Here is a 20,196-nt window from a genome sequence, read left to right on the forward strand (position 1 = left end):
TAAGGAAGCATTCCATATAAAAAATGGGAGTGTAGAACACTTGAATAAATACATCTACACATAGCACTTATTGATAATAGATATCATTCTTGGGAATAAAGATAACAAAGGTCCTATATCACAAAAGAACAATACATACCATTCTGATGAAACTGCTAAGGTACCAGGTAAGGGGATGTCCAAGGATATTTTTAGAAATTTCTGTTAACGGTAACATAAAATTCCTCATTAATAAATCTTATAGTTGAGTCAACATTACAACTTCAGTCATAAAAATTATCTTGGTATTAGCACATGTAATTTACCTTTTTCACACCACAACAGTCTATTTATGAAAACAAACTTACTGTCAATTTCACAATTCCACCTATCAAATACTTGGTCATCTCTTATTACAATTTACACTCATGATTTCCCATGCTATCTGCTACATGTCACTATGACTTTACTGTAATACCTCTGACGAGCACACATCCCAGGCTTGGAGTCTACTGCAATGAAATGGAAGGACTAAATTTTTGTCTGAAATTTACTTAGTGGCATCTGACCATCTCTGTAACAGTAAGAATTTCCTGAGCCTAGGAATTGTCTTGCTTCTGAACATGAAAATCCACCTTACCTATGGTCTGTAGTTATGACCCATTAATTAAGAGACAATGGGAGACAGCACTGGTAGCAGTGAGTATACTGTTTAGCTTCAAATGTCTCTCATCTTCATCAGCTGAGAAACAAAAACAAAATTAGGATGAACATGGGATGGTTGGAAATATATGAAAGAGATTAGATTCAACAACACACATGCCTGTTGAGAGGTTTTTCCTATTTTTGACTTTTATTGATGACTCACTTTGCAACTGAAGCTAGCCTTGAACTTGTTTATATAGCCCAGGCTGTCCTCCAACTCAGGGTTCCTCCTGCCTCAGCCTCACACCAATTGGCAGGATTACAATCAGGCACCATCATGATCAGCTCATCCTTTTGACTTTAAACCACTGGCACAAGTGATAAAAATACTGACATTTTTTTCTTGTAATTCTGTATGACGGAAAAAACATTAAAAAAACTGAGGTGAAATCTTCAGACAGAACCATAGTAAATGTGTTCTATTCCCGAGTTACATAAAATTATGGAGGCTGAAAATGCAGTTCAATGTTAGTACTTATACACAAGAGTTCAAGCCCTAAAATGTGTGGGTGCCTCCTACTTCTCAAATGAAAACAGTTTCAGCACATTTTACTCAGCAGCCACAATCGTGTCCTTATGACTCAGAAATATATTCTGTGCAGAAGTTTTTAACTAAATTTATTTTTTAAGACACCCTCAAACAGAACGGTTCAACCTGCCCCTGAACTCATTATATAGCCCAGGGCAGACCGAACTTGCAGCAATCCTCCTGTAATCCTCAGTCTCACAAGCATTGTGTTTACAGACACATACCATCATGCCCAAGGCAGTTTATCTTTTCAACTCATCTATTGATCAAACAATATAGAACTGCTGAGCACTTACCTGAAACTCCACCTTCTCCCTTCGCTCCTTAGGTCATCCAGCACTTTTTGTTGCATGGAACACGCCTGCACAATTGTCTTGAGTTGTGCACTCTTTCAGAAACCAATGAAAATTCATTTGTAATGACCAACATGAACACAAAGTTGGATGTGACAATCACAAACGTCCCCAGTGTTGATAAGGAATGATGAAAACATGGACATTGTTTCTTTTACAGCTTTGGCATATTCGTCCATACAATCTTCCATTCAGACATATTCATCCTAGGTTTCATGCAGTAATTTCCAAGATTTGTATACATGTTTTGCTGATTAACTGACATACAAATTCTCAAAAAGAATAAAAATACCAATACTATAATACCAATGAATACTATTTAGCTGTCAGAATGTCACTACCTATATGTAACATTATATATAAACATTGCAGTTTAAAATCAGAGGCATATGCACACCATCTATGAACAGCAAGTTGATGTTTCCATTCATAATACATAATACATTTTACACTGGAACGGACTGTTTGTTACATTCATATTGTACATGCTATAGTCCATGTGACTTCTTGTACTGATTGATAAGAGTGCTAGTATTTGTTTTCTTTGTAAAAATTTTTAAAATATTAAACAATAGCCCAATGGCCAACTATTATCTTTCAAAAATTTTATAAAATCATAGATGGCATTTCCCCAATTACTAATCAAAAAAATCCTGATTTATACTTTGATCAATACACAGGTCTTTAAAAGACATTCTCCTACTTATCATGGGTAACACATGCCTCTAATTATCACACCCCATAATGACAAACACTCATCGCAATTCTGTATCTCAGGTGTATAAATTTTGAGAAAGTAGTTGTGAGGTTTGACACTGTTACCGTCCATTTAGAAATATCAATGCATGATAAATACCTACAAGGTAAAAAATAAAAATGCTATTACAAAAATTTATAGAGCAATAAGCAACTGGGATAGATTCATATCATTAAGTATCTCATATATATGACTAATATACACATGAATGTAATAAAAATGCAAATACTTGGAAACTTAGAAAGATGGAAATTTAGAAAGGTTACATACACCATAGCAATGTAACAATCGTTTTAGAAATCTCCTAATCTTTGATATCTCAAGTTTTATTCATATATCCTCTTTCTAAAGATAAAATATATATCCCAATGTTATCATAGTCATAAGATATGGAAATAATCTATTAATCGTCCCTAAAACACAGAAGCACCAAGATTTTACTTTACAGAGACATGAAGTACAGAATTTTGGGCAGGAAATACATACAGCTCATCTTCACAAGATCTAACTGGCTAACAACAGGTCATGAGTTTTATTCCCAGGTATCAAAGTTTTTTTTTAAAAAAGCATTTAAGAGTCATTTTATATTTTACAATGAAATATTCTCAAATTTATACCTTGTTGAGACCCCATGCATCTAGAAAATCTAGATGTTTTACTCAAAACTGTTATTTACATATTTTTCTTCACTGCTGTCATGCAGGCCAAATACGTATAAAATTATGTTGATTGAAAGAGGTAGAAACTAATTTCCCTTGAGACACTGCCTGTAATAACTATAAATAACTCTACCTAATGCCCAATCAAAAACATGTACAAATTGAGTTTTAATGAATAATGAAAATGTGGAAAACACTTCTCTAAGATGAAAATTCAAAACAGAAAATACAACAGTACAACTGTCCTTCCCCTGAGCAAATCAAAAAATGATGAGCCACATATCAGAAGAAACTGCTGGTAAGTTCATTTCCAAAAAAATACAAAGCAATGAAGCCATAAACATTTATGACTTATTTACAAAATTATACTTTGTGAGACTCCATTCATCTAGAAAGACTAGATGTTAAATTTGTGTTTCTCTATTTACAAAGTTGTCTTGAATATTGTCATGCAACTAAGGGAACACATACAGAACTTTGTATAGTTCCAAGAGGTAGTACAAAATTTTTGTTATAATCATTTATCTTGAATGTTAATGCAAACAAATAGAAATGTTATGTCAATAAAGCCAAACATTCAGAAAAGCCGAGTTTTGTCCTTTGTTTTCAGAACGCAATCTGTGATTGACACAATACAAACTCTTCTATGGAAATGGGGTAAATGCATATTGCCTTATTTTCTCTTAACACTCAAAGTAATAAATGATAAATTTTGTACATCTCTATGTATCCGTTTCTCTTTTTTTGACAATACGGGGGATTTCCCAAACCTTCACACTGGGCTATATCCCCATCCATTTTTTATTTAAGACAGGGTTTTGCTAAGTTATTCAGGCTGTGTTGCAATTTGCAATCTTCCTGGCTCATCCTCAAAGAGTGCTGGAATTACAGGCATGTTGCTGCCACCATATTGGTTGTATGAGATTTTTTGAGTGATAAATTTCAGTGCAGTGTTAGTTACAAAAATTATGACACAGTACATTTACAAAAATTGTACTTTGTGACTTGATACACCTAAAATTCTAGGTTTAAATTTTAACATTGTGTTTGCCTGTTATTTACACAGTTGTATTGGTTTGTCATGGAGCAGTTGCACACAGAAATAGCATTATAAACCTCAGCCTAGAGAAGTGGTACAGTTATTACATATAACATATTACGTTTACATAAAATGGAATTTCATGATTATAATGCAATTTTTACATGCAGTAAAAAGGTGTTAAGAAACCACTTTTTTCCCATTATATATACTGTACAAGTACCAAACATAAGCTCAAAGATATATATTAATACAAAATTCTAGAAAAAAAACCCAAGCTGCTTCTCTGTATTTTAGCTAAAGGACAGTCACATAATTTAACAGAAAATTCTGACAGCAACAAGCCAAAAATTTCCTTATACAAACAAGAAAAACAAAACCACTGGTTTTTAGCGTTTACACTGGTACAAAAGTTTAATCAAACTTCAACAGTCTTAAATTGTATTGGGGGGGAACTTAGATGTTAAGAAACCATTTCATCAATCATGAAGCAGTTAAACACTTAAGAGTTCCATCCTACCAAATAAAAACTAAATAAACCTTGGCAAAAAAATTCACTAAGTAGATGGAAATAAAATTATATAAATTTGCAAATATTCATGGAAGTTCTCTGTACTTTGAACATCAAACTTAAACTTGCAATAACAAAAGTTCTACACAGACAAGATTTCCAAGTACATGATATGTATTCATAAATGTGAATGTAAACCTGTATATGTGTAATACCCCACACGAACTGTAGTTCATGTACACATGTGCTCGGACACTTAATGGGGAGGAAATAAAATCTCTCATTAATGTTGAAATGCATGTGGCTGCTTAAGTTAGCTGCATCTTGCTTTAAGTATTCCAGGGAGTCAAATTTAATAGCCACTGATATGAAATATTCACTTTTATTGGCCTGATGCCAAATTGGACTGGCGAATATAGAAAAATTTCCATCCTATCATTCTAGAAAATGTGATGATTTTTCAGGCATACAATGAACTGGGTCTATATAATACTAACACATCTGGAAATGACAAAAGTGTGAAGTAAAATTTGCAGTAACATTTCCAATATATTTTATCTGCCACAGACACCTTAACATTCTACTGAATGAAATATACAGATATACCTAATACCAGATGGATATGTACGATTTCCATGTGCATTTCTAGTATGTCCGAGAACCTTAAAAGTAAGCTTAAGAACACAACGAACACTTCTTTCAGTTTTACAGGTATGAATAATTATATATCATGCTACATAACCAATTTTACTAAGATATTTAACATTATAACATTTTTATAATAAGAAAACATTTCCAGGTGGTTTAAATTAATTTTGAGAACTTATTTAAGGAATTAATGTTCATTGGCAATCTTTTCTATCCCAACAAAACAGTGGAACTTTACAATAAATATCCAAAAGTACATCCTACGTCAATGTTTGTAAGAAACATAAATCAAGTAGTAATGTTAAAAATGGCCTTTGTTCCTAGACCCAGTCTTTTAAAAATGAAATTTATAATACAAAATAGTTTAGAAATTCCATTGAGTGAGTACAGTCTTTTCGTAATGGTCTTTTCGTAAGTGATCACTCCAAATTCAAGACACCATTTTTTTTCCACTGTAAGATACAGAAAATACTAATGCCCATGCAAATGTGAAGGTTACTTTTTGTACTAGTAGTTGTCTTCTGTAGTTTTAGCAAATCTTACGATACCAAAATTGAATGTAAAGTCCTTTGACCATGTATATACACACTTCACATGTACACTGCCTTAATAAAATTCCATATTAAACAGCTGTTTTCTTAAAGCAACCCTGGAAAACAAGTAACAGAATGAAAAAAAACATTTCAACATGTCATTTAGAAATATTCTATTTCCATAAAAATGTATTAACATATTCATGTACTTTTGGAATCTTAGCAATATACTTCAGCAAATTAATGTTCAGCAATCTTCATGTATGAACAAAATGGCTCAAAGTAATTACACAAGGGCATTTCACAGGAATGGATTCTCAAGTGTCTTAAACAATGCTTATTTACAGATTTAAAAAACACCTATGGTACCCACTGTACTGCCCTTACAATGGATGTAAAACAGAATTCCCTTATAAAATGTAACCAAATGTTTTTGTGTATTTCCTCCAAAAAACTAGCTATTTTGCATGTATCTATCTACCACTTTCATGCATTCATCTTTAAAATCTAGCTAACAGGTTTTACAAAGTTGATTCTTGGAAATATTGTTAAAAATATAGTCAAACAACTTCGTTTTGCTGCTTTTCTGTAGTATAATAATCCATACACATCATTCCATAATCATCTTACATTTCCATCTATATCATTGAAAAAACTACTGACATGTAGAAAACTGATGGAATACGAAGGGTAGTTGTTTCACAAATCTAGGTGGAAACAATTGTTAATAAACATACACACGGCACACATACATGAATTTTAGTCCTGAATCTTACAAAGACAAGTGTGTATCAAACATTAAAATCCAGTATTCTTAGCTTTTTGTTGTCAATTTAGCTCATTCAATAATATAAAAACTGCAAGGCTAAGCCAACTTTACAGCAGTATTTATGCGTCATACGAAGTTCCTCAACTAGCACTTTTAGCTGAAATCGAGGAATATTTTCCTTCTGTTATCTATTTCTAAACAACTGTTTCAACTACTTTTGTACAGACTAGCACAAATGTTGTCAAACTTGTTCAATAATTCAATAGATATTTTCCATGTATATTTTGCATGGCCCTCTGACAGTTCCAAGCCAGGAACATGTTTTAGCAACTGTTCAGCCAAAATTTAGACTTGCGCACAAAAGTCCAGAACTCAGTGTTCTAAAGTTCCAGAACGATACACAATTTTATCAAATGTGTGGCAGTCACTCAGGATGTAGCTCTAGGTGACAAATTGTTTCAAATCAACTAAATTATCTTGGTCTCTAATCAATATTTTATTCTTGTATGGATTTCTGGAGCTCTTAAAGATCAAAGGATTAGACTGACCATATGCAAATGAATGGATCCAAATGTCCAGGGCCTAAAGTCGGAGACTTGCAATTTTCTCTGCCACAAAAGATGCTCTAAATATTATCAGGATGTGAGATTTTCAATTTTAGTGAACCACATTTATGCAGATTTGTGAGAAGAAACTGATGATGCTATCATCTTCTTAGAAGCTGTTCCACAAGATGCAGGAGTTAAAGTACATCAAAAAGCAAGGGAACTTCCTGAAAGTTTCTAAATGCACTTGACAGATTACCAGTTTTTCGGGAGGAGACATGGATTACAGTCACTGTCTTGAGTGTGAAGAGTACCTGCAGTGTCTAGGAAAAAATGCATGTCCATTCGTTTGAAAGCCAAGTACAAGTTCTTTGCTTCTTAGCTGGCATCATATTTCTCAATCCCTTTGGAATTCATCGCACAATATAATATTTAGAACTGATTTATGTAAATGAGTTCATGTTTTTCACATTTATCTTTTCTCTTGAGACTGTTGATCATATTTGTCATATATTCTCTAATCACAAGAATTAACCCAGTATTTTACAGTTTAAAGAATGCTAGATGTACCTTGTCTCATTTTTATACAGTTACTCTTGCCCTATAAAAAGAATTTTTCGCAGAATTCGGCACAGAAGTTCATTTCAGATAAACAAATTGATTTTCTTTTTGATCTAGGTTTATTCTCTAGTGAGCTAGCCTGAAGTAGAACATTCAGTATAGACCACAAATTTAAAGGATCCTCTTTTTTAAAATTTTAAAGAAATGCCAATCAAAACCTTCCAACATACTGTAGGTACCTCCAAGTGAAAAAAAATAGGTACCTCCAGTTTAAGACAAATCGATTTCCAATTCTGTTTCAAACACAGTAAATAAAATGAATTTGTTTTTGCATAGCCCCAAAGAAAAATCAAGAGTGAACGTGGACCCTACACTTACAATATTTTCTAGTTTACTATAGTTTAAGTTCTTTTCCAATATTCAATCATGTGTCAAATGTATCCCTAGTTTTAATACATACTAGTGGGAGAAAGGCCAACTATTCAAGCACAGGCCATATGTTATTTCATATTATTCTTCACCCCAGAGTATCAAAATTTAGCCTTTTATGAGACAAGTCAATGTAATTGTCAAGTGAATTTAATTTAATCTGGTTTTTATGTAGTTATTGTTGCTTCAAGAACTTCTAATGCAGATTTGTTACTGTAATCTTCCCATGTTTTAGGACCATGATTCCCTCAGTAGACAAAATCACCCAATCTATAGTCAAAGACATCCAGCCAAGCTCACTAGAGAGAATGCACATTAGAAAATACAAATTGATAAACTCTACCAACAAATTAATCTAACACATGAACCATAAAATCATAAGCCACAATTTTTAAACATTCTCCAGATGTCTTATCTTCGGTGTCAAGACAAAGTCTCCTTCTATGAAGCTTTGGTTTGTTCCGCAGATGCTGATCCCCAGAATTCATGCACTTGAAGGGATACATCCATAATCTTCATTGCTGTCAAAACTGGGAAAATCTTAGTAACAGTGGCTAATGTTCTCAATTCTTAGGTTTCACTAAAAGCATACTGAACAAAAATGAAATCAGTCTATCAAAACATACGCCCACGTGCACACTTCTTGCATCACTACTGAATACAGCCCATAGATAGAATCAACTGCAGTATGCATCAAAACCCATCAATACGGGAAACAAGCTAGAAAAGGGAGTACTATGCAGTCATCAGGTTTAAATCCTGTGACAACATGGTGAAATCTCAACATTGTATTTTGATAAAGTAGCCTAGCATGGTGGCACATGCCTATAATCCCAGCTCTCTGTGGACACTGAGGCACGAGGATCTCTTGAGGTCAAGACCAGCCTGTGCTACAAATTTCTAGGTTACCCTGAGCTACATAGTGAGAGCCTGTCTCAAAATAACATAACGAATGCAAATGTATGTGTTCTCACTCATTTGTGTTAACTTCAAAAACAAAATACAACAGAGAACATAGGACAGGAGAGGCACAGTAATGAGGCGGCAGGGAAGTTGGATAACAATATACAGGTCTGTAAGAGGAGTCTTGTGTTCTGCAATGATATCTGAAGTTTATATGCACTAGAAAGCCCTTGTGTCTACAAACAATATGAAGTGGTCCTAACCATTCTGACTTAATCATTACACACCATAAAAATGTCAAAATGCTCAAAGTAGATGGTCATACAACAATTTTTTTAAGTATGGAAAAAAATAAAAATACTGTATGAAAGAAATAATTAAGGTATATAATGCACTAAAACATTTCTGATGAGTTTATTGATTTCTGAGGTTTTAATCATTTTCATCTTCAGTGGCTTAATTATTCTTACTTTGCAATTGTCTGCATTTAAGTCAAACTTGAATTCAGAATTGGTATGGATGCTTCACTGTTAAGAAAATAAATTTTGGGGGTTTTTTGGTGTTAGGAAAATAAATCTTTTGTGTTTTTTTCTTTGTTTTGTGAGACAGGGTCTAACTATGGGGTGCAAGTTAGGCTTGGACTCGCTTACTAAGCTAAAGATGCCTCAGAACTGGTATGCTGCTGCCTTGGCCTCCTGAGTGCTGGGAGGGACCTAATATAGGCCTCCGTTTGCATTTCAAGAAGCCAGGGCTGCCACACACAAGCTGCTGGAGACAGGGCCAAGCAGGGGCTCAAATGCTGCCATGCACACTGGTTCTGTGCCCAATTGTGATCACCACGGATACAAGTTCTGGTGCCCACACTGTGACCTTGGGAAGGACTTAAGAGCCACAGGTTTTACAGTTAACATGGCAACCACATTTCTTTTGCCTTTTTTTTGGATGTAACAAAAACCCTTTCAGCCAGTTCCACAACAGTAAAGTCTGATCCAGAGAGCTTTATCCAGCGGCAGTTGTCACCTAGAACAAGTCAGTCAACAGACCATCTCATACTTCTGATGGCTCCCAGAGACTGCACCTCAGCCCAACGGTACTCCAAGTAACCACACCTCAGAGCTGCTATGTGCCCACCTGACACACACCTGCTTCAGATGTTTCCTACCAACATTTAAGAGATCCCTCATGATAACAGTCACAGCAGCAGATCAGCATGACCAGTGCAAATTTATGATCAGCAGAAATTATGCACATGTACTGATTCACATTTTTCTCTATATAAACAGCATCCTTCTGACCTACTCTTGGGCATTTTTGGCTACTCCACCAATTCTCTAAGTCTTGATCACATGATTTTGTCTAATCCACAGTCTATTAGATATTGAACAGAAGAACCTGATTGCAGTAATAATAAGAGCTGCCACCTGAAAATTATCAGCCAGAGAGAATTAGCTAGATGATGGCAAGAACTGCTGGAAAGAGTTGCAGAGAAATACGAGCTCTGGTTCCTGGTGACCGGGGCATGACTGGCCAAGGGGCCTCAAGATTAATACTAGTTGCTGAAAACCTAATGGAATTAAAAGATCACAGCTGCTAACATGCACAAATGAACTCAGACTTGCTGGTATTCAGATCTTAAAAAGCTCCTAACGCTAACACAGTAATACTTTCTGTGATTTGCACTGAAAATGATCAAAACAATTCTCAACTACTGATAAAACCCAGATCTACTCTTAATTAAGTCAGGAGAAGCAGATATGCATTTTAACAAGCCTTACAAGTTATTTGGATATAGCCTTAAAGTCTTGAAAACCACCAATTCAACAAAAGCAGCCTAGAAAGATAGCTCTTTATTCATTCTAACAACCAGAGCAAAAACTGACATTTGATTAAAATGGTTTGCTAATAATATTCCAAACATAAAATATGATCTTTATGGGAAGCATTAGAATGTGCACAAAACCTGAGATACAAAAGGTAACTGATATGTTTTGTACAGTTGCCACCTCCTGAACAAACTATTTTGTAAACATGTAATCATAAAATAAAAGGTAAAAATACAGAGGACAGCTGAGGGAAAAAAAGCAAGAAAAAAAAGATGCAAGATAATTCTGACTCCACGGACCCAAAAATGTTCCAACATACAAATAGTACTAAGTTTTCTGATTGGGAATAATTGGAACAATCCTGGCATTACTCTGAAGATACTACCTTTTAACTAATTTAAGAGTGTGTTTAATCACTGAGAACTTGGATTATTTTTCGCTTCTTCCCCTTACCAACTTGCCCCTCAGTCTCACTGACACTTTATATTCTACTCAGCACATCACTTCTATCATGAATTAATGTCACTTGGCCAATGACTGCCTTTCCAAAGATGGACATTGTCTTTGGGTGCAAGAAAGAATGAGTCCCAATACCACATCAGCTACTGCTTATCTCTGAAGATTTGTATTTACAGGAAACTTTATCCAAATCATCTTTAAAAAGTTACCAGCCAGTCATGGTGGTGCACATCTATAATCTCAGCACCCCAAAGGGAGGAGGCTCACAATGTAGAATACACAGGACCATCTAGTATCATAAAAAATAAATAAATACAGACAGACAGATAGATCGATAAAGAATTATCATACAAAGAGGTATTTCAACCCATCAGTTAACAGATGGTTCTATGTTCCATAAAACATCCAAAAGCCAAAGAACCTTTGTTAACACTGCAACTCAACTGAACTTCACTCACTTCTTGCACACACGACTGCAGTTTTTTTTTGTTTTGTTTTGTTTTTTGGTTTGTTTTTTTTTTTTTTTTTGGTTTTTTTGTTTGTTTGGTTTTTTTTTTTTTTTTTTTTTTTTTTAGACAGGGTGTTGCTTTGCAGTTCAGGTCACCTGTGAGCTCATTTGGTAGCCTCAACTGCATGACACATTTGTTAAAAAATTTAAACAGTGCCATCCAGAGATAAATAATGGAAGGTTACAAATATTACAAGAAAACAAGGATTCAATAAGGTAAAAAACTATAGTCATCTACATAACTTCTAAATCAATGTTTTCTTGGAACCCCGACAAGTTTGCATGACACTTCAGTCATGTATCGCAGTATTAACACAAACATCATTCATCACACACACAAAATTTACCTGTATATACATATATACGCATACACAAAATAGACCGGTATATACATATATACACATAAGCAAAATAGACCTGTATATACATATATACACACACAAGGCATCTATATATACATATGTATACACACACATCTTTCTACATATTCTTACACACACACACAAACATTCATCTGCACTAAGGTGAAGAATAAGATCTTACTTAATATATACAATTGTCAGGGCGTGAAGACACACACCTATTACCCTACAACTCAGAGAGGCCGAAGCTGGAAGACTTAAAGGAGGCCGAAGCTGGAAGACTTAAGGAAGTTTGAAACATGGCTGGGTTAACTTGGAGACAGCCAGTAAGTAAATAAATATGTAAACAAATAAGGAGATAAATAAATACGAAGGTAAATAAATAAGGAGATAAATAAATATGTAGGTAAATAAATAAGGAGGTAAATAAATACGTAGGTAAATAAATAAGGAGATAAATAAATATGTAGGTAAATAGATAAATAAATATGTAGGTAAATAAATAGATAAATAAATAAGGAGGTAAATAAATACGTAGGTAAATAAATAAGGAGGTAAATAAATAAGGAGGTAAATAAATACGTAGGTAAATAAATAAGGAGGTAAATAAATACGTAGGTAAATAAATAAGGAGGTAAATAAATAAGGAGGTAAATAAATAAGGAGGTAAATAAATAAGGAGGTAAATAAATAAGGAGGTAAATAAATACGTAGGTAAATAAATAAGGAGGTAAATAAATAAGGAGGTAAATAAATAAGGAGGTAAATAAATACGTAGGTAAATAAATAAGGAGGTAAATAAATACGTAGGTAAATAAATAAGGAGGTAAATAAATACGTAGGTAAATAAATAAGGAGGTAAATAAATACGTAGGTAAATAAATAAGGAGGTAAATAAATAAGGAGGTAAATAAATACGTAGGTAAATAAATAAGGAGGTAAATAAATACGTAGGTAAATAAATAAGGAGGTAAATAAATATGTAGGTAAATAAATAAGGAGTTAAATAATTAAGCAGGTAAATAAATAAGGAATAAATAAGTAAAAAAATGAGGTAAATAAATGAGGTAAAAAAAAATGAGGTAAAAAATGAGGTAAACAATTAATGAGGTAAACAGTTAAGGAGGTAAACAATTGAGGAGGTAAACAATTGAGGAGGTAAACAATTGAGGAGGTAAACAATTGAGGAGGTAAACAATTGAGGAGGTAAACAATTGAGGAGGTAAACAATTGAGGTAAATAAATTAGGAGGTAAATAAATCAGGAGGTAAACAACTAAGGACATAAATAGATAAGGAGGTGAATAAATAAGCAGGTAAACAATTAAGGAGTTAAATAAATAAGGACGTAAATAAATAAGGAGGTAAATAAATAAGGACATAAATAGATAAGGAGGTGAATAAGCAGGTAAACAATTAAGGAGTTAAATAAATAAGGAGGTAAATAAATCAGGAGGTAAATAAGTAAGGAAGTAAATAAATAAGGAGGTAAATAAATAAATAAATAAATATAAAAGTAAAAAGAGCTAGGGATGTAGAACAAAGTTAATGCCCTAGTTTTAGTCTGCAGAAAGAAAATGAACTGTCCATAGCACACAGTTTCAGCAAGATTTATCTATTTGAGCTTCTAATCAGAGAACACTGGTGGATAATAAAAAGACATCACTAACACAAGCAAAAATAAATAATGTGGGATGAGACATAAAACTATACATCTATGACTAAGACACAAAAAATTAACTCATCAAGGGCTGCTCAGGAAACTCTCCAAGAAGGTGCAAGCTCACTAATAAATCTTGAGGGAAATGTATGGTGGCTGCCAGGTTTTTCTTCTCTTGAATTTATCATCTGAAATGCTCAGGGGAAAAGCCAATGTGAGATCTGTCAATATTATCAATGCAAAGAAGATAATGGAAGGGAACCTTACCAATCTATACCTAATATTCTACAGCCCCATTGCTCTTACGTAACTGATGAGAAAAACCTTTTTCATTTGGTAAAGACATCTCTGTCCTGTATACATAATTAGACACTTAGGCTGAACTTCAGAGTAATCACAGTGAACCTCATGTTCATTCACACTCAGTACACAAAGCTCATCATCAGTCCAACCAAGGTCTTCCACAAGGTTTTTCCCAACAAGTAGGACCAAAAAATGATGCAGTAAGAGGCATGGGGTACTGTAACCCTGAATGTTCAATAAGCAGAAGGTCCAGGGGTGAACCTGAGTACCAATAATAATACAAGATACCCATAGATAGTTTAGTTCTACCTTTGGATACTCCTACATAAAATACAAAAGATACCTGTAGATAGTGGAGCTCTACCCTTGCATACTCCTATGTAAAAGATAACCATAGTTTAGCTCTATCCTTGGATACACCGAAACAAAAGATATACTTTGACAGTATACTTCTATTATTGGATACTGCACAAAATAAAAAGTACCCATTGATAGTGTAGCTCTACCTTTGGATCCTCCTATTTAAAAGATACCCATTGACAGTGTATCTCTAGTCTTGGAAACTTCTACATAAAATATACTCAACTATACATTGTGTAGCTCTATCCTTGCATACTTCTACATAAAAGACAACCACAGACAGTACATATCTACCCTTGAATACTCCTACATAAGATACTCATCGATAGTATAGCTCTACGCTTAAACACTCCTACATAATATGTACGTATAGAGAGCATGGATCTACCCTTGGATACTTCTACATGAAAGATACCTACACATAGATAACCCATTGATAGTGTAGCTCTACCCGTGGTTACTCCTACATAAAAGATACCCAAAGATAGTATAGCTCTAACCTTGGAAACTCCTATATAAAACATACCCATAGATAGTGTAGCTCTACCCTTGGACACTCACACAAAAAGAGATCCATGGACAGTGTAGCTCTACTCTTGGATACTTCTAAATAAAAGATATCCACAAACAGAGTAGCTCTACCCTTAGATATTCCGAAATAAAAGATACCCATAGATAGTATAGTTCTACACTTGGGATACTCCTACATAAAAGATACCCATAGATAGTGTAGTTCTACCTGTGGATATTCCTAAAATGAAGATACCCATAGATAGTGCAGCTCTACCCTTGGATACTCCTAAGATATCCAGATAGTGTAGCTCCATCCTTTGAATTCCTGCAGCCATAAAACAATAGTTCTCAGCTTTGTACAAACCATATAAAACACCAACAATGTAATTTCATGGAAAAACTAGAGGAAATCATTAATAACAAAATATAAGCATGAAGAAAACCAGACAGACACAAGACTCAATAAGGCAACTGTTCAACACACTGAAATTTTACCTTAGTGAGCCACAGTATCAAAAACTTGTTATTCTTAGCCAGGCATGGTAATGCATGCCTGTAATCTCTGCACACTGGACACTGAGGCAGTTAGTCTGAGACCAGCCTCAGCTACAAAGTGGGCTCAAAGCCATCAACTGCATAGCTCAGAATCAGTTCAACAGACGTTCAATATCAAAAAAGACCAAAAAAATTTGTTATGCTTCCCAATAAGTATAAACCAATTTATGCATTATAATTAAAGTTCAAACACCATCAAAATATTCCATAGTTAAGCCTAGTAGATAATATAGAAGAATTGAGGATGAGGATTAAGGACACAAAAATCAGGGTAAGCTCAACGATTAAAGCAGAAAGCTAAACAAAATTGTCTTCAAGGAGGTCTTAATTATCCGCAACATGTGATGTATAGAACAAAAGTGGTACAGCAACTACCTCAACTTTATGAAAAATTCTGTAGAGGAAGGTAAACATCTTACTAAAAACTGTCTTGCATCAAATAAACCTAAGTCCTTTGAATTACCTTATCTTTCTATGCTAGTTAAACAAAATTCTGTCAAAAAATAGACATACAGCACATATTGTACTTTTATAGTAATAGGTTTAGCATACACATATAATTTGGGGTTCAAATCCATATGGTCATGTTGTCCATTTTGCTCTTTCAATTTTTTATTTTTTTTAAGGGCCAATGAGTTGAACCATGGGTTTTTAGTCTGTTTAAAAGAGTCCTGGATGGGGCTGGAGATTTAGCTCAGCGGCATAAGCGCCTGCCTTGCAAGCAGGCAGTCTTGAGTTTGATCTCTGGTACCAATAAAAAGGAAAAAGACAAAAAAAAGGGTCCTGAATTACAGCTATTTGCCACCACTCACAGCTTAAAATACTGTCTTTTGGAAATCAAAAATTATCAAAGCACTTCTGTGACCAGTACACAACATTGCAGTTAGTAAACATCTCATTTATACCACCCCAGTTTAACCTTGCTCAGCAAAGCAAGTAATTCCAGACAAGCTTCAGGCTTCTTCTTCTGACTATTTCTATTTGGCTTCACAATTTTTAAATCAAAGACAAGTAGACAACATGTGTACACTTTGCATCCAGCCAATCTATATATACACAATGCTAACAGTGAGTGATAACTGAGATTTAAATGCTCTGTTTCATAACAGTTCCACTGACCAATTGTTCATCCATGACTTCCTGTTCTTACCCTATGTTAGAGTATACAACTTTACTCAAGCACTGACCCTACAATGACCACTAAGTATTCAAATCAAATAATAAGCTTCAGGCCTGCCAATTTAAATCAAACACTAAAAATAACTAATCTTTTAGTAACTGAAATATATCAAAAATCAAGTTAGGTCTTTTGTACAATTTAACTAAGTAGTGTCTACAAAGGAACTGCCTGAAGCAAATTAGGACTACAAGGAACACACATTCTAAGGCAGAAGAGATTTATCAGTGATACAGAGAACCTGTTACGGTCTAAATAGATCGAGTATGCCAACTAATTCCCTTAAAAACTAAGTCAAGGGTCTGGGAACCACAGCTCAGTGGCATAGCACCTGCCTGGCAAGCACAAGATCCTGAGTTCAAGCACCAAAAACTAAGTCGAATCCTCAGCTAGTGCTGCTTCTATTTACTCCTGTAAAGCCTATGAAGGAAGCCACAGGAAAAAAATATTCAAGCTTACAAAGTTGGTGTGTGAGGCATAAGAAAAAGCAGTCACGTTAGTCTGATGTGAACTAACAAGCATTAAAACTGATGTGGCAGGAGAGTCCTGAAGACCTAGCCAAGGCGGGTGACCACACACAACAGTGAATACCACCTGCAGTGTGGAAGCAGCACTTACCCAGCCAGGCAGGCACAATGGCGCTCACCTGTAGTCCCAGCACCTGGAGACTACTGAGGCAGGAGGGCCCCTGAGTGCTTCAGGCCATGCTGAGCTACACAGACCACTAAACCATCTCGAAAAACAGAGAAGCATGCCCAGACTTCTTCCTACCGCTTGATACAATGTCAATGCTTGGCATCAAAACCTCGAGAGACACGTTTAAGTTTCCTGTCAGAGTAGAGAGTTAAAACCAACCATCCGAGGGCCCTTCAAAAATCCACTTTCTATATTCTTGTTAACAGAAGTAGATGGCACCACTTGCTGATAATGTCATTTTAAAAAGGCTATTTAAGCCAGGCCATGTTGGCACACTTCTATTATAATCCCAGCACTGAAGGCTGAGACACGAGGGAGGAGGATCATTCCAAGTTCAAGACCAGCCCTGGCTACAAACAGACTGACCTGCACATCTCAAAAAGAAATATAAATAAATAAAAATAAAAAAGGATATTTAAAAATTCTGTTGACAAACAGACTGACCTGCACATCTCAAAAAGAAATATAAATAAATAAAAATAAAAAAGGATATTTAAAAATTCTGTTGACATCTGTTCCAGTCCAGTGACAATGTACCAGGTCAAAGATCTGTGGTGGAGCTGTGCAACAGAATAAATTTTTGCCTCCCTGCTAACACAATGTCCATTTTGTAGACTATGGATCAAAAAACAATTTCAAACTTCAAGTTTATTATTTGAGATACACGCTGGTAAATGTATATATGCAATACTGATTTCTCTGATTTACTGGGAAAGTGAATCGAAAACTTCCTAGATTCGCCCCTCCAAAATGCTATTTAAAACATTAAGTGAGGATGGTAAAAACATTAAAGAGTTTACAAGACTATCTTTCAGAGTTGGAACCAAATACAGATGTTAAAAATCCAAGAGAATCAGAAGCAGTGGCCAAATGTGCAAGCATCTCATAATAAAACAGATGGTGGATTTCTTCTTATGGGTGGAGCCCTGACACTGAATCTCCTCCTAGGAAAGATGCTCTTGAATTATCAGTGAAATGACAACAGTGGATTTGTCTTATTATGTAATCCTGGTTGATGAAGCAGTCACAGAACTGGTTGGTTCCAAATGTCAATGAGGCCATTAATGCAGATACAATACCGAACCACGGTTGTGACGCAAATACATAACTAACGTGTGAATGGACCAGTCATCGGACACTGCAAATCCCCTTTTCTTCTTAAAATCTTCTACTTCTCTCCACTTTCACTAAACACTACCTCTATACTCAAGTAACATTAACATCAAAGGAAGCCCCCCCCACCAGGGAAGATTTACAACCACTGAATGTCCAAATGATTATCACTGGTAAGTAACTGAGGCCCACTTCCTCTTACATACCTTTTGCTATTTCACACTCAAGACTACTGCATACTTTATAGTCACCTTTTAGTGGTATGTGCTCAATTCCCTTAGTCTGAACTAATATTCTTCCCAGAAATACTCATTGTATTAAGAAAGCTGGATTGTAACACCTAACAGAGAGGACATTCAATGTGAAAGGACTATTACCTTACCTCCTACATGCTCTAAAACAAACTCATCCCTTTCATCCTGGTCATCTAGAACTTGACACAAACTATGTATCGTTTACCCTGTTTCATAAACTGCACTTTTCCTGAAAAAAAAATTTTCCCAACCTATCAACAGGATGAGGACCACTCATACCTTAAAAATTAGTTAAACTAATACAATAAAATTTATACTGTACCTCTCCAAAGGTACAGTATAAGTATCCTGACCAGGTACTATACAAAGTAAGTCATGATAAATACCAAATATTTCGGTTAATTTCGAACAACAGCTACTGCTACCTCAGTCCAATACTCAAGGTTTGTAAACTTTTTGAGTTTGTAAGCTTTCAGTCAAACCAAGAATTTCCGTAAAAAAAAATAAAATGTCCTGACATCCTGTGAGGCACACTGACTAGATTTCAGAGTGTCACAAAGTTTAGAATACAGGGGCTGGAGATTTAGCTCAGCGGCATAAGCGCCTGCCTTGCAAGCAGGCAGTTGTGAGTTTGATCCCAATCTGATCACTGTATTGATATTTCTCTCTACATACTCTATAGTACAGAGAAGTTCTTTCTTAACATTGGTTTTCTATCATTCTGTCTTTAAAAATGACTCTTATTCCACAGCCAATTCAAATAAGTTAGACACCAGGGAACTCCCTGAAGAGACTATGTACTCTACTCAATACCTGTTGTACCTCGTTAGTGCTAACAGCTAGACACAATTTAATGTTAATTTTAGCAGGTCAACTATACTATAAAGCTACCTTTAATGAACACACTTCCATTATGTCAGATATGCAACCATGTACCTCCCGATATTCAGCATCTGCTGCTCATTTAGTATTTTATAAATTAACTTATAGGTACAACTGTTCATTCCAGGCTTACGTCTTCCACCCTTGATCACAGAGGAGGAGTGATCGACTGAGGCAAATGTCCCAAGGAAAAAAAGTCATGCCTATTCCAAATGCTTGAATGATCAGAGAGCCCATGCCACAACTCAGATAGATTTATCTCCTTAAAGATCCTTCATTCATTCCCCACATTACTTCAGAGATTGAAATAGTATTATAAAGTATGAAGTAGACAGCTGTGTTTTTGTTAACACAATCCCTCCAACTCCTGGGTCAGGATTTTCAGTGTCTTCCAGGAATTTACTAACCCACATCATTCACTTCACAATGTAAAAGTTGGAATGCAGAAACAATTATAAAACCATTCTATCTCCTGAGAAAATGATTTGAAATGACATTAACAGGATTTAATCCATCAAGTTATTCCAAGAATAAAAATAAGTTTTTACTTTATCTTCAAAAACACAAAACAAAGAAAAAAAAGCAAAGGAAAAAATGTACAATGCCTCACAG

The 20,196-nt window shown here is 34.9% G+C and overlaps 1 non-coding gene across 1 annotated transcript; it reads right to left on the minus strand.

Annotated features, from left to right (window-relative positions):
* Window positions 1-14,111: 14,111 nt before the first annotated feature.
* LOC111753566 (small nucleolar RNA SNORD64) lies at window positions 14,112-14,180 on the minus strand. The gene has a single exon (XR_002788337.1). It is a non-coding gene; the product is annotated as a small nucleolar RNA SNORD64 (small nucleolar RNA).
* Window positions 14,181-20,196: the final 6,016 nt, after the last annotated feature.

Source organism: Cavia porcellus, unplaced genomic scaffold (assembly GCF_034190915.1).
Source record: "Cavia porcellus strain 051 isolate PalLab524CR breed Dunkin Hartley unplaced genomic scaffold, mCavPor4.1 scaffold_6, whole genome shotgun sequence".
In the NCBI taxonomy this organism is placed as follows: domain Eukaryota; kingdom Metazoa; phylum Chordata; class Mammalia; order Rodentia; family Caviidae; genus Cavia; species Cavia porcellus.